Source organism: Sciurus vulgaris, assembly GCF_902686455.1.
Source record: "Sciurus vulgaris genome assembly, chromosome: 11".
Taxonomy (NCBI): domain Eukaryota; kingdom Metazoa; phylum Chordata; class Mammalia; order Rodentia; family Sciuridae; genus Sciurus; species Sciurus vulgaris.
The window spans coordinates 114,110-129,084 of NC_136472.1; the positions used below are offsets into that span (position 1 = coordinate 114,110).

The 14,975-nt window shown below is 46.2% G+C and overlaps 1 pseudogene across 1 annotated transcript; it reads left to right on the top strand.

The window, feature by feature from the left end:
- The first annotated feature begins 12,974 nt into the window (after positions 1–12,974).
- Positions 12,975–14,393, top strand: LOC306639585 (max-interacting protein 1-like; annotated as a pseudogene). Its single transcript has 2 exons — positions 12,975–13,223; positions 13,259–14,393. The product of its transcript is annotated as a max-interacting protein 1-like (transcript).
- The last annotated feature ends 582 nt before the right edge of the window (positions 14,394–14,975 follow it).

A 14,975-nucleotide genomic window follows, 5' to 3' on the forward strand; every position in this document is an offset into this window, starting at 1 on the left:
CTTATGTAATGAAAAATTGCTCTCTTTTGATTCCTATTGCTCCTAAACAATGTACCATGTTGAACAGTGATTGTATAGATGTTAGTAGCCATTCTTTAGTTTGTACCTAGGTAAGGATCATTTTGACTCCTTTCCCCTCTGCTGATGATCTCATGATGTTAGTTTGTAATTTCAAATCATAGCAACAGAAACTTATGATTGATGTGATTTTTGGTATAAGAACCCCTACAACCCTGTGGCCGGGGCTGTTCTCCCAATAGCCATTTTTTGGGGGCATTGTGTGTGAGATAGTCAGCTAGCCAGCTTAATAAAAACTCTCAAATTGGACTTTTCAGTGGTGATCATCTGTTCTTAAGTTGCGCCCCATAACATTTCATCCATCAATGAGCAAATACACTTTCTTTTCAGCAGCACATGGATCCTTCTCTAAAATAAACTGTATTGTATGCTGCAAAGTAACTCTTAGCAAATACAAAAAAATAGAAATACTACCCTGTATTCTATCAGATCATAACAGGATGAAACTAGAAATCAACAATAAAATAAAAAATAGAAGCTACTGTGACACTTGGCGACTAACTAGCATGCTATTGAATGATGAATGGACAGCAGAAGAAATTAAGGATGAAATAAAAAAAATACTTAGAGGTAAATAGGTATGAGAACACTGATAGAACATATCGAAATCTCTAGGACACTATGAAGGCAGTGCTAAGAGGAAAGTTCATTGCACTGAGCTCATTCTTTAAAAGAATAGGAAGTCAACAAATAAATGACCTAAAATAACATCTCACAACCCTAGAAAAAGAAGAACAAATCCACACCAAAAGCAGCAGAAGACAGGAAATAATTAAAACCAGAGCTGAAATCAGTGAAATTGAAAAAAAAAAAGAAACAATTCAAAAATGACAAAACAGAAAGTTGGTTCTTTGAAAAAATAAATAAAATTGATAAACCCTTAGCCACACTAATGAAGAGAAAGCTAGAGAAAACTCAAAGTATTAGAATGTATAATGAAAAAGGAAATATCACAAGGGATGCTACTGAAATACAGAAGATAATTAGAAACTGTTTTGAAAATTTATACTCAAATAAAATAAAAAATCTTGAAGATATCTACAAATGTCTAGAGTTGTATGACCTCCCCAACTGAATCAGGAGGACATAGAAAATGTAAACAGATCCATTTCAAGCAATGAAATAGAAGACGCCATCAAAATCCTACCAACCAAGAAAGCCCAGGACCAGATGGATTCTCAGCTGAGATCTAAAAGACTTTCAAAGAAGAATTAACACCAATACTCCTCAAATTATTCCATGAAATAGAAAAGGAGGGAACCCTTCCAAACTCATTCTACGAGGCTAATATCACCCTGATACTAAAACCTGACAAAGATGCATCAGGGAAAGAAAACTTCAGAACAATATCACTGATGAACATAGACACAAAAATTCTCAATAACACGTTAAAAAGTTAATGCACCATGATCAAGTGTTGTTCATCCCAGGGATGCAAAGTTGGTTCAACATTATGAAAATCAATAAGCATAATTCACCACATCAATAGACTCAAAGAGAATCATATGATCATCTTAATAGATGCAGAAAAGCATTTGACAAAATAGAGCACCTCTTCGTGTTCAAAACAGTAGAAAAACCAGGGATAGCAGGAACATACCTCCACACTGTAAAAGCTATCTGTGCCAAACCCAAGGCCAACACCATCCTAAATGGAGAAAAACTGAAAGCACTCCCTCTAAACACTGGACAGACAGGGATGCCCTATTTCAGCATTTCTATTCAATGTTGTCTTTGAAATTCTAGCCAGAGCAATTAGACAAAAGAAAGAGATTAAAGGGATACAGATAGGAAAAGAAGAACGCAATGTCACTATTTGCTGATGACATGATTCTATATTTAGATGATCCAAAAACTTCCACCAGAAATCTCCTAGAACTGATAAATGAATTCGGCAAAGTAGCAGGATATAAAATTAACACCCATAAATCAAATGTGTTCCTATACATCAGTGATGAATCCACGAGAAATTAGGCTTGATGGACACTTCCTCCCCAGGTTTTATTTTATTGGAAAGGATCAATGCTTTAGTATATTGCTTTCTTTCTTACTCCCCTTTCCCCAGGTCTCACTCTTTTTGGGTTTCTGTAATTTTCCATATCTAGTTTTTTTGTTTGTTTGTTTGTTTTTTGTACCAGGGATTGAACCCAGGGGCCTTAACCACTGAACCACATCCCCAGCCCTTTTGTTTTATTTTGAGACAGGGTCTCACTGAGTTGATTAGCTCCTCCCTACATTGCCGAGGCTGGCTTTGAACTCACAATCCTCCTGCCTCAGCCACCTGAGCTGCTGGGATTACACGAGTGTGCCACAGTGCCAGGCACTACAATTTTTTCCCCCCTGGTGCTGGGGATCGAACCCAGGGCCCTGTGCTTGCAAGACAAGCACTTTACCAACTGAGCTATCTCCCCAGCCCCACATTTATTCTTAAAAGGACACATGTCTTTCTTTTCCTCTCTCCCTGCTCCTCCCTAATCTCTCCCCTCCCTAGTCTCAGGGGAAACAGGATTGCTTTCCTCCCCATCCTAGGCAGAGCCATCTGTCCTGAGCACACACCCACCACAGGAAAGAAGTATTCAGACTTGGGGATGGCACCAGAAGATCTGGGCAGTGACCATCTCCCAAATGAACAAGTGCATGGCAACTCCAGCAGAGAACACGAAGAATGCAGCCTTTGAGTCACCCCTTTAAAACGTCCCTGTTCCTGCTGATGGGCAGAATCACAGCCTCTGGGACGGGAGTCCCTGTGCTTCTCCTTTGCTAGCAAAGCAAGAAAACTTTTTCCCTCTTCTCAAAACTGTCCTCATTACTGAATTGGCATCAGACAAGGACCGAGCTTTCTGTGACAATAGAACCTTGTCTTCGTGGCCTTGGGATAGAGAAAGATTTCTTAAATAGGGCACCAGAGGCAAAGATTGATATATTGTATTTCATTCAACTAGAAGCATCTACTTACTAAAAGCCTCCAGCAAGAGAGTGCCAAGAAGAACCCAGGTAAGAGAAAACATTTGCTATCTTTACTAATGACAAGGAAATCATTCCAATAAACAGATCAAGAAAATGAGTGGATGGCACACTAGGTAGTGGGTGAGTTTCAGACAACCCAGCAGCAAAGGTGCAGGTGGCCAGAAACTATCAATTCAGCCTCAAAACCAGAGCAAACCCTGAGACGTCAAGCCTCTCGCACCCAGAGGGTCAAGCTGGAGAACCCAGCTGCCGAGAAGACCCTGTGTGGCAAGGCAAGGAGCACTTTGTGGGGTGGCCGTGCCGTGCCTGGACAGCCACACTCAGTCCAGGACCAGCTCAAATGACAGAGTCAGGACCAGCCCAAGCAGCAAGGTTGCCACAACTGGGAAAACGGCCACTGTCCATCCAAGCAGAGTGGGTGAATGACACGTTTACACAACAGAGCACAGGGCAGCCCCGCTCTCTGCCACGGTGCTAAGAGGAAGAGCCCATGGGTGGGTCCACAAGGTGGAGTCCAGATGACAGAGTCAGGCCATGAGTGTTGGAGGTCAGGCAGTGGGCAGCGCACAGAGGACCTCAGTTGCACTGAGGGGCCCCTCGACTCCATGGTGGTGGACAGGAGTGTCCACTTTGTGTGTCCATTGATCTGTCTGCTGACAGCGCATGTGTCATGCTCAACAAAACCGTTAGACTGCTTGTGTGGCACGGCTCCTATATCCGTAAGCCTTCCAGTCCCACGTAAGTGTGCACCACCAGCAGCAGACAGCCTGCACGCGCAACCCGTCCTCACACCAGCACTGCGAGGGACCACGAGGGACCAAGGCAAGAGGCAGCACGCAGCCAACGAGAAGACGCAACTGCTCAGTGCCATAGCCCCTGGCCACAGAGAGTGACACAAAGGGGGATGGATGCCCAGGGTGAACCTGGACAGAGAGGTGTCTCAGAGAAGTGTGCTCTGCGCCAGGCTGAGGCTCGGCCATCCTGTGCCTGGCAGCCCCCTTCAGAGCCTTGCCCAGCTGTTTTGCCAGGATTTGACACTGGCGACTCCATTTTGAATCTAGCGGTCCCCACAATAGCCATTTATCTCTATAATTGTGTCAAGTTGGACTACAGTGTCACAGCACATTATTGTTTTTGTTGTGTTTTTGTGGTGCTGGGGATGGAACCTAGGGCCCTGCTCATGCCAGGCAAGTGCTAACCACTGAGCCACACCCTAGCCCCAGAGCAAATAACGATGGTAATTTGTGGAAAGAACAACAGTGGCACAGAGGGACAGGCCTCTTTTGTAAGCGCAAAAGAATAGATGGAGAGCTCAACGGATTCACAGAAGCCTTCTCTTCATTCGCGGACTCGGGCACTGTTGGGGCTCATTTTCCGGATGTGAAAATGGCCCTCAGTTACAGAGGGGATTTTGGTTTCATAGGGTACAGTGAGGATGGTTTAATCATTGGAAGCTGTGCACATGCAGTTTGGGCAATTAAGGGCTAGTTGTACAGATGATGAGGGTGAAGGTCAAAACTCCCTATTGTCTGGGGGCGTAGGAATCCAGATCCCAGGAGATGAGTACTCAAATCTTGCCCATTGTTTTACTTTCTCTGGGATCCGTTGTTTCCCAGAGTTCCAATATTTGCTGTACCTCCATTTAGGACTAATTTGCATGGGAGGAGGTCAAAAGTTCAGGACCCACATTCGGTACCCGCCCCTTCCCCCCAGGGCCCATTGCTCTTAGGAAAGGATTTACTGGGAGGTGTCCCCTCCCTCCTCCCAAGCTCCATTGTCCCTCTGTTTTTCTTTGGGGGCTATCTTGCAGGAATATTACTTCCATAACCCTTCAACTTTCATGCTTTATTTATACATACTGGTATTACTGGAAATTTTTTAAATCAACACATTCAGCCATTGCTTATAAGATTCAAAACAACACTTCCGGGGCAAAGCCTCAGGCCAACCCTTCCTGTATGAGGACACCTGGGCTCACACAGAAGCAGCTGACCTGCGCCCACCAAGTGCCAGTTCCTATGCTAGAGGCAGGACGTGTCTGTGGGCACAGTCTCAGCCCCCCGGAGTTGCACAGAGGGCCACAGGCAGGATGGACGGAGGACGGCGCCCTCTGTGGGGCTGCGGCAGTGGCAGGTTTGCCTTGCAGGCTCCAAGGTGTTCATCCTCTTCAATGCACAGGTGACACTGAGCAAAGCTTTGAAGAAAGAGGAGCAAGAGTCTCCTGGCACCTGGCAGGAGAGTCAGGTGGGAGTCAAGAGCAGAAGAGGAACAGAAGGGGCCATGGCTTTTCCAGGTCACAACTCAGCTGGTCCAGGAGAGGCAGTGCCTGCTCTGGCCCTGTGAGTTAGTCTGCTCACCCACAGGCTCTGGGGCTGGGCTGAACTGGTCTGCACACCTGCAGGCTCTAGTGCCATGAGGTACCTGCAGAGACTACCGGAAGGATCCGGTGAGGCAGGTGTGATTTGGGACTTGAGTCAGAGCCTACCTGGAGGTGGTGGGATTTCAGATCTGTTTGGAGATAGAACCAATAGAACGTTATGCAGAGTGGATTTGGGGGTGAGAAGAAATTCAAACCAACTCGGAGGTTCTGGGCCTAAGCAACTGAAAGGCCTGAGCTGCCAGCCTCTGAGGGGAGGCCTGCTGGTGAAGCTCACCTGGGGAGAAAGACCGGGACTTTGCCTCTGCATCAGCAGGTGGAGCTGTGGGGCAGGTGGCTGCCTACAGGAAAGTGGAAGTCAGCAATGCAGAGGTGGCATTCAGAGCCAGAGTCTGAGTGAGATGGTGGAGGGTGTGCAGGGAGAGGCTGGGCCTAGAAGAATGAGACGGGAAGATCCTGCTAGTCAGGCAGACGTGGGAGACCGGAGAGGTGGGTCCTGGAGGCCTGGGAGCACGTGCCACTGCCAGGAGCCATGCAGGTCATGGTGCCCTTGGTAAGAAGGCAGGTGGTGGGGAGGACAGGAAGTAGGAGAGACCAGGGAGTGGAGTGGGAGCGGGTGGGGCATCTGCAGGGGCAGGCCGTGTGGGCAGGGCAGCAGCACCATCACTGGGCTGCCCAGGCACTGGTCTGGCATGGGCTGGTGAGGACTTTCCCACAAAGGAGGGTGTTCTGACCTGGCCTGAGGTGATGCTGCTGGAGTTGGCATGGCAAGCCACTCCCCTGTGAGTGGCACATGAAAGGTCAAGCTGATGTGGTCCTTCTGCATCCCCTCACCTGAGATTCTGTGAGGACATTGGAGGTGTGACCCTCTAAAGCTCTCACCTGTCCCCCTCCTGGCTGAGGTGGTCCCAGGCAAAGGGGGCAGTATGTGCCTACCCCATCTTACTGGTGAATAGGCTGTGCAGGCTCAGGCACCCCAGCCTGGGTAGAGAGGTTCCCTGCAAGCCAGCTCCCCACCTGCCCCTCCCCCAGCCTCAACCCACTCACGTCCAACCCACTGCCCACTTGTGGGCTGTGTCTCCTCCTGACTCATTCCAGACCCCCGGGGCCCAGGCTGCTGTCAGTTCCCTCTCCAGGTCCTGCACCCCCATCCACCCTGGCCCATCAAGAGGCAGGCCCCTTGCTGGGCTGTCCCCAGAGAGCCTGCCTGGGGGACTGCTGTCCCCACCTGCCCCCTCTCTGTTCTGATTTGTTCTGGACACTGTGCATTCCAGGTGTCACATCACCATCTGCCTCCCCAGCTCAGATGCTCAGGGGCTGTGCTGCCCTGGAGGCTGAAACAGTGCCAATGCCAGCTGTGGGATCGTCCCTGCAGCTGACCAAGCCTCGCTGTGAGCAGGTCCTATCTGCATGTGAAGTATGTGTGACATGGCGTTTCTATTTTAATAATTTGAACCACTTTAAATGTGTAATTCAGTAGCACTGATTACATTCAAAATATGGCACACCGTCACCACTACTTTCAAACTCCTGGGTCACCCCAGAGACCCTGCCCTGCCCGGTCAGCAATAGCTTCCTGCTCTCCTGATGCCTGTGAGACTGAGTTCACTTGGTGGGGTCTCCATGCTCCCTCTGGGCCACGGCACGTGCTGGACTCCTCCTCCTCTTCTGGCTGAGCCATGTTCCTAACACGTGGCGCCCACACGTGCTGCTCAGTGCTTCCTGACTCCCCACTGTGTGAGGCACTGTGGTGGTGCGCAGGGCCCTCCGGGCCCCAGTCCAGTTCTACTTCCCGCATGGCACGTTGTTCTCACCAGCAGAGCAGGCGCGTCCATCATTGCTGCTTTCCCACTTTTGCTGTGGGTTTATTATTTACCTATTTTTCTACTTTTTGTGGTGCTGGGATGGAACCCAGGGCCTCACACATGCTAGAGGATCATCTACCACCAAGCCACAGCCCAGCCCTTTTTACTGTTCCCTTTGAGACAGTGTCTCACTAGGTTGCCCAGACTGGCCTTGAACGTGCGATCCTCCTGCCTGGGCCTCCCGCGTGGCAAGTCACAGGTGGCCATGCACTAGCCATCCTCGTGGGGTGGCATCTCATCTACATTCTCTCATGGCCCAGGACGGCTGCACTTCTCGTGCACTCCCAGATGGTTCATGCATTTTCTTTGAAGAAGTGTCCATTCAAATCCTTTGCCCGGTTTTAAACTCAGTTGTTTACTTTGGCTTGTAGCAGTTCTTTACTTAGGTTAGATATCCATCACTCATCCGATGTGTAACCTACAAATGGTTTCTCCATTCTGTGGTCGCCTTTCAGAACTCTTGACAGTGTTCTTGATGCACAAAGGGTCTTGACTCTCATGAAATTGCAGCTCATCTTTGCTTTTGTTGGCACGCTGTTGAGACCTGGAAAGATCAAGCAGTCAGTGTAGGTGAGAACGATGAGGCTTGGGATGAGGAAATCACTGGCTGTGAGCAGGAATGACCTGAGTCAGAGGCACTGAGAAGAAGTCAGCCAACAACTGCGTTTGTAATGTAAAGATGCAGGTGTGCGGCAGGGAGGGAGGAGGTGGAGAAACGGTGGAGAAGGGGAAACTGACTCCCGTACCAAAGCAATTTGTAACTGAAAACTCAGGTCTCATCCTTGACATAAATCCAATAATAAACACAAGGTTTTGAGAAAAAGGAAAAGGTTTTATGGCTTTGCTAGCAAAGGAAAAACAGGGGACTTCTGTCCCACAGGCTGTGATTCTGCCCATCAAGGGAAATGGGATTTTTATAGAGAAATGAGATTAGGGAGGAGAGAACAGGAAGGAGAAGATCAGGGAAAAGATGGTCAAGGAGGAGAACAGCAGGGAATTGAAGTTCAGGGAGGAGGAGAAGATCAGGGAGGAGAAGATCAGGGAAAAGAAGGTTGGTAAAAAGAAAAAAAACATGTAAGTTTTAAAGCAAAAAGGGATATAGTTAAAGCATCAAGGGAACCCATTACATTTGTATCAAACTTAGAAAGAGAACTGCTGGCAGTTATTTTATCCAAAAGGAAAAACAATATGTTGTGGTGTTTTTGCTTCTAGGTGTGGAGGAGTGAGACCATGATCGATGGCAGAGGAGAGTGCTGAGGGCCATAGAAAGGCCAGTCATGCCTCTTCCCCGGTTTGGGGAGTCTGTCCTCCATTGCTTTCCTAAATGGATCTTGCTTGCTAGGCTTGCTTACCTTTGGCTGTTCCTGGTTTTGTTACCAAAAGCTTGGTCCTTGTCCCTGACGCCAATCCACTAACAAGGACACGGTTTTGAGAAAAAGGAAAAAGAAGTTTTCTTGCTTTGCTAGCAAAGGAGAAGCACAGGGGACTCCTGTCCCAGAGGCTGTGATTCTGCCCATCAGCAGGAGCAGGGGGCTTTTAAAGGGGTGACTCAAAGGCTGCATTCCACTTGTTCTCTGTTGGAGTTGCAATGCATGTGTTCATTTGGGTGATGGTCATTGCTGAGATCTTCTGGTGCCATCCTCATAAGACAGGTTGACATATTTGACTCCATGGAAATGTTACAGGCCAGGCTATATGGGCAACAACTAAACAGACTCCATTTTACCCTGAGACTCCATGTTATTTAGGAAATGCTTCCCCATGGGAACCCCGCCTCTGTGCCCATCATCAGTGGCTTAGCATGGCATGTTTGGCAGCACAAATGACAAAATGGCAATTCTTTTTTTATTATAATATTTTTTATTTTTACAGACACATTTTGATTCATTGTACACAAATGGGGTACAGCTTTTCATTTCTATTGTACACAATGTATATTCACACCATTCATCTAATCATACATATATATATATAGGGTAATACTGTCTGCTTCATTCTACTGTTTTTTCCATTCCTACCCCCTCCCACCCCTTTTTCCTGTACACCATCCAAAGTTCCTTCATTCTTCTCTTTCCCCTGTGACCCCCCCCCCCCATCATTATATATTGCCATGCACTTATCAGAGAAAACCTTCAACCTTTGGTTTTGGGGGTTTGCCTATTTCACTCAGTATGATATTTTCCAACTTCATCCATTTACCAGAAAATGCCATAATTTTACTATTCTTTATAGCTGAGTAATATTCCATTGTATATATATATACCACAGTTTCTTTATCCATTCATCAGTTGAAGGCTATCTAGGTTGCTTCCACAATCTAGTTATTGTGATTTGAACATTGATGTGGCTGCATCACTGTAGTATGCTGATTTTAAGTCCCTTCGGTATATACTGAGGAGTAGAATACCTGGGTCAAATGGTGGGTCCTGTCCAAGCTTTCTGAGGAATCTCCATACTGCTTTCCAGAGTGGATGCACCAATTTGCAACTCCACCAGCAATGTATGAGTGTGACTTTTCCCCACATCCACACCAACACTTATTATTGCTTGTGTTCTTGATAATAGCCATTCTAATTGGAGTTAGATGAAATCTTAGGGTGGTTTTAATTTGCATTTCTCTAATTACCAGGGATGATGAGCACTTTTTCATATATTTGTTGATCACCTGCATACTTCTTCTGTGAAGCATCTGCCCAGTTCCTTGGCCCATTTATTGATTGGGTTTTCTGTATTTTGGGTGTAAAATTTTTTAAGTTCTTTATAAACTTTGGAGATGAGTGCTCTGTCTAAAGTGTGTGTGGAAAAGATTTTCTCCCACTCTATAGGCTCTCTTTTCACATTATTAATTGTTTCCTGTGCTGAGAAAAAACTTTTTAGTTTGAATCTATCTCATTTATTGATTCTTGCTTTTATTTCTTGCGCTATGGGGGTCTTGTTAAGGAAGTCTGGTCCTAAGCCAATGTGATGGAGATGCAGGCCTACTTTTTCTTCTATTTGATGAAGGGTCTTAAGCCTAATTCCTAGATCCTTGATCCATTTTGAGTTAGGTTTTGTACAGGGTGAGAGATAGAGATTTAGTTTCATTTTACTGCATATGGATTTCCAGTTTTGCCAGCACCATTTGTTGAACAGGCTATCTTTTCTCCATAAGAAGAAGTTTTTGGCACCCTTATCTAATATGAGGTTACTGTACTTATATGGGTTTGTCTCTGTGTCTTCTACCCTGTACCATTGACCTACCTGTCTATTTTGGTGCCAGTATCAAGCTCTTTTTGTTGCTATTGCCCTATAGTAGAGTTTAAGGTCTGGTATTGTGATACCTCCTGCATCACTCTTCCTGCCCAGGATTTCTTTGGCTAGTCTGGGTCTTTTGTTCTTTCAGATGAATTTCCTGATGGCTTTTTCTGTTTCTATGAGACATGTCATAGTAATTTTAATTGAAATTGTGTTAGTCTATATAGCGCCTTTGGAAGTATGGCCATTTTGATAATATTGATTCTGCCTATCCAAGAACATGGGAGATCTTTCCATCTTTTAAGATCTTCTGTTCCATCCAGTGGAACCAGCGCGGAGAAAGGAGATACCACTAATCTTTAGTTTGACGAGATTTATTGCGTCCTCCCTGTTTCTCTGTCTCCTTTGTTCTCCTCTATCTTCCTACTTCTCTCTCCCTCTCTCCTCCCCCAGGCTCCTAGCTTATCAGCCAATTACAGCAAAGCTTTCTCTCACTCAGGAGAGCATGCAGAGGAATGCCAGCATAGCACTATATAAATCAGGAGCCGTCCACGCATGGCATGATATTAGAAAGCCAATCCTTGAGCCTGGCGTTAACATGTCATAAGTCTCCAAGGAACTAGTAAGCAAGCAGCCTTTTTGGGTACTTCCTTATTTTGGTAGCCAGTGCCCTTTGGCTCACTGCCAGGCACCATCTTGTCCAAGATGGCCCTCAACAGCCTCCCCCTTTTTATTGTTAAAAGAAAAGGACAGTGACTGTGTCTGTCTTAGGTGCCAGAGTCAGACTTTATCCCTTCCCATCATTGGGAGTCAAAGAGCTGTTGGCATGCTTTGATCCCTGCCTTAGGTTGGTATAAAGTCCACCCTGTGCTTCCCCGCCTTTGACCACCAGTCCTGTAATTGGGAGAGCCAAATCTGAGGATCAGAGCCTTGGTCCATGGCCATAAGGGCTTGCCATACCACTAAGGCTTGCCGTCTTTGATGACTCCTTAGAGACAACAGATATCTGAGCAGTAATAATAACAGCAAGAACAACAATCCCATCACAGCAAAACTTCCCATCCATTGTTTACCAAATTGTAAGGCTGACTGTAAGAAACTAATGGCTTCTGGCATACCTGGGACCTTGACCTGAGTACTATTTACCACAAATATAGAATTTCTTAATAGCTTAGTCAAATTAGTAAACTCTTACTCCATGTCCCATTAAGCATGCTTCCAAGCTGTTTGGACAGATTTGCAGCAGCAGTAATATTAGAATAGGGTATAGGGGTAACACATAGTGCTTGGGCATGCACTAGCCAGCCCGTCTGTGAGGCGACAGTCAACATGTCCACTTGTTCTTGTAGTAAGTCCACTCTTTGGTTTAGAATCAGGATTCCCGTGGTGAGATGTGCATTGATGTTTTCCTGGGCTGTCAGTGCTTCGGCAGTGGCTTGTGACAGGTTGTTGAGCGTGTGAGCAGTAGGAAGAGCAGTTCCTAGGGCAAGTCCAGCAGCAGTGGCAGCAGCCGCAGCAGCCGCCGTGGCAACAGCGATGGCTATAATAGCTGAGATACCAAAATCTCTTTTTGCTCTCACGGGTAGGAAATTCCACTCACTATGATTTAAGGTCACTGGGACTGGAATAAATTTAGGAATCCTGGCAATCAGAGCCAGAGGAAATAATGAAGCATCCCAACAACTAGACACATAACACTCTTAACACATAACACAGTTAAGGACCTCAGTATCATATCATTGTTATTAGTAATGTTAATATTTTGAGGGAAAACTTGTGCGTCATGAGTAATAGGCAAGGGAATAGGCCATATGGTTAAAGGTCCCCAGAATATATCCCCAAAAGTTTTAGGAAGAGCCAACAACAGCAGGCTTACCACCATCACCATCATTTTGTGTTTCGGTGCCATTTTCTTTCTTATGGCTAGTTCTTACCAAGCGCTCAGGGACCCAGATAGGTGGTTGTTGGTCCTGAGGAAAAACACAAACAGATCCTCTCCCCAAAATTAATACTGGGTCAGGTTCTTTCCAGGACCCAGTCAGGATGTCTTCCCACATTGCTTGTGGATGGCCACCAGACTTTCCACTAAAATGTCATCAGCCACAGTACAGCCCACAGCATCCAAAGTTAAAAAATTGAGGGTGAACGAAGCAAGGTTAAGTCTGTTCTTGGGAGGGGCTAATGCCCCTATTCCCCCTTTTTGTTTAGTTAAGTAGACTGGTTTTTTTGTTTTTTTTGTTTGTTTGTTTGTTGATTAAAACAAATTGTACTTAAATTAGTTTTGGGGCGCGGCGGGCTCGGCGGAGGCGGCGGGGGCGAAGAGCGGGCTGAGCTGCAGCCGCACATGTCCCGTTTGGCCCGGGGCTGTAGCTGCCTGCGGCGCCTCCTGTCGGCCAGGGACGGGAGCGTGGAGGAGCCGGGTTGCCACGCATGGTGCCCATGGAGCGGTGCGAATGATCAATGTGCAGCGCCTGCTGGAGGCCCCCGAGTTTTTGGAGCGCCGGGAGCGAGAGTGTGAACATGGCTACACCTCATCATTCCCTTCCATGCCGAACCCTGCTACAGCATTCAAAGCCCCCACGGAGGTTGAGCCGGGCAGAGAAACACAGCAGCGGGAGCAGCACCACCAGCACTGCCAACAGGTCTACACACAATGAGCTGCAAAAGAACCGTTGTCAACTGATCAGCAGTCCAGAGATCTTGTAAGCCTCTGCATATACTAGTTTCTCATTTAAAGACGAGCTCATCTGCGCCTGTGTTTAGAACGCTTAAAAGTTCTGATTCCACTAGGACCAGACTGCACCAGGCACACAACACTTCGTTTGCTCAATAAAGCCAAAGCACACATCAAGAAACTTGAAGAAGCTGAAAGGAAAAGCCAGCACCAGCTTGAGAACTTGGAACGAGAACAGAGATTTTTAAAGTGGCGACTGGAACAGCTGCAGGGTCCTCAAGAGATGGAACGAATACGAATGGACAGCATTGGATCAACTATTTCTTCAGATCGTTCTGATTCAGAGCGAGAGGAGATTGAAGTGGATGTTGAAAGCACAGAGTTCTCCCATGAGAAGTGGACAGTGTAAGTACCACCAGCCTCAGTGACATTGATGACCACAGCAGCCTGCAGAGTATTGGGAGAGATGAGGGTCACTCCAGTGCAGTGTCAGACTTTCCTTCACTTCCTGGAACCCAGCATGACATAACAGTGCAGGGCAAAGTATTCACGGGGCCAATTCAGTACAAGCTCTTAAGTTGGGTTCATGATGCGGTCTCCTCTTTAAAGCTAAACAAAACTATACTTGAACAAAAGGGTCATAAGACCTGTATTTAAGCAAATACTTTGCAAAAAGTGGGGTAGAGCCTCCCCAGCAGAACAAATACACTCAGAATATTCATATTGGAAAAAAAAATCACAATTTCTAATGACAACGGAAAACTTGTGTGAAATTATCTTGATTTGATTCAGTTGATTTCAAAGAGGACACTGGAGATTCCATCCTCTTTTTCTAGTTTGCTCATACATCGAGTAGACACATTGAAAGATGGGGTTATGAACCCTTCCTGAGCTTTGTGGCCCTAGAAACAAAATCAAACCTATAGTAAAGAAAAGATTATCAGGCATTAATCTTGGATAGCTAAGGAGCTATTAAAACTCAGCCTGGGACAGCTTATCATGAAGCCTGTGGATGATCAATTCTTTAAAACAAAAACGAAACAAACCCAAACTCATTTCACGCTCTACAAAAGGAGAGACTCCCATGAAGCCTTTTGAAAGGGATCATCATGCAGCTCAGCTTTCTGTTGGATTCCATGCTAAACAAGCTAACCTTACCCTGCATTGTTAGCACTAGGGCACCCAGCCGCCATCTCGCCATCCCCTGGCCTCGCGGCTGCATGGGGCAGTCCATGCATGACAGCCGCCATCACACAAGGCCTATGAGTATGGATTGGGGAGCCAGAAGGAAAAAGCTCCACGTGCCTGTGTCTGCATGGGTCAGAAGAGTTGTGCACTCAGATTAGCAGGCCAAGGTCGGAGCCACAGCAGCATTTTTATTTGAGATTTTGATAACTGTTTATATGTGTCGAAAACCAAAATGACATCTTTTTAAAGCTTGTCCATAAGTAAACATAGATGTCTTTTATAGTGGAAAAACACATGGGAAAAATCATCTATTTTGATGCAGCATTTGATAATGATAAAACACCTCACACCTCACTCTTTATAGTGCACAAAATGAATGAGGTCTGGGCTAGGTAGAAAAAAGGTCAATGCTGTTTTTGTTTTCTTTTAGGATCATTACCTGTTACCAGCTTTTAACCATTTATATCCATAGTAGACACACTATCATAGTTAACATAGTTAAGGTCAGCACTTGTCTCGTTTTAATGTAAAGACTTGCTTCCATTTTCTACAGGCAGTCTTCTTCACAATCCCACTGCGCAGGTGCTATTGT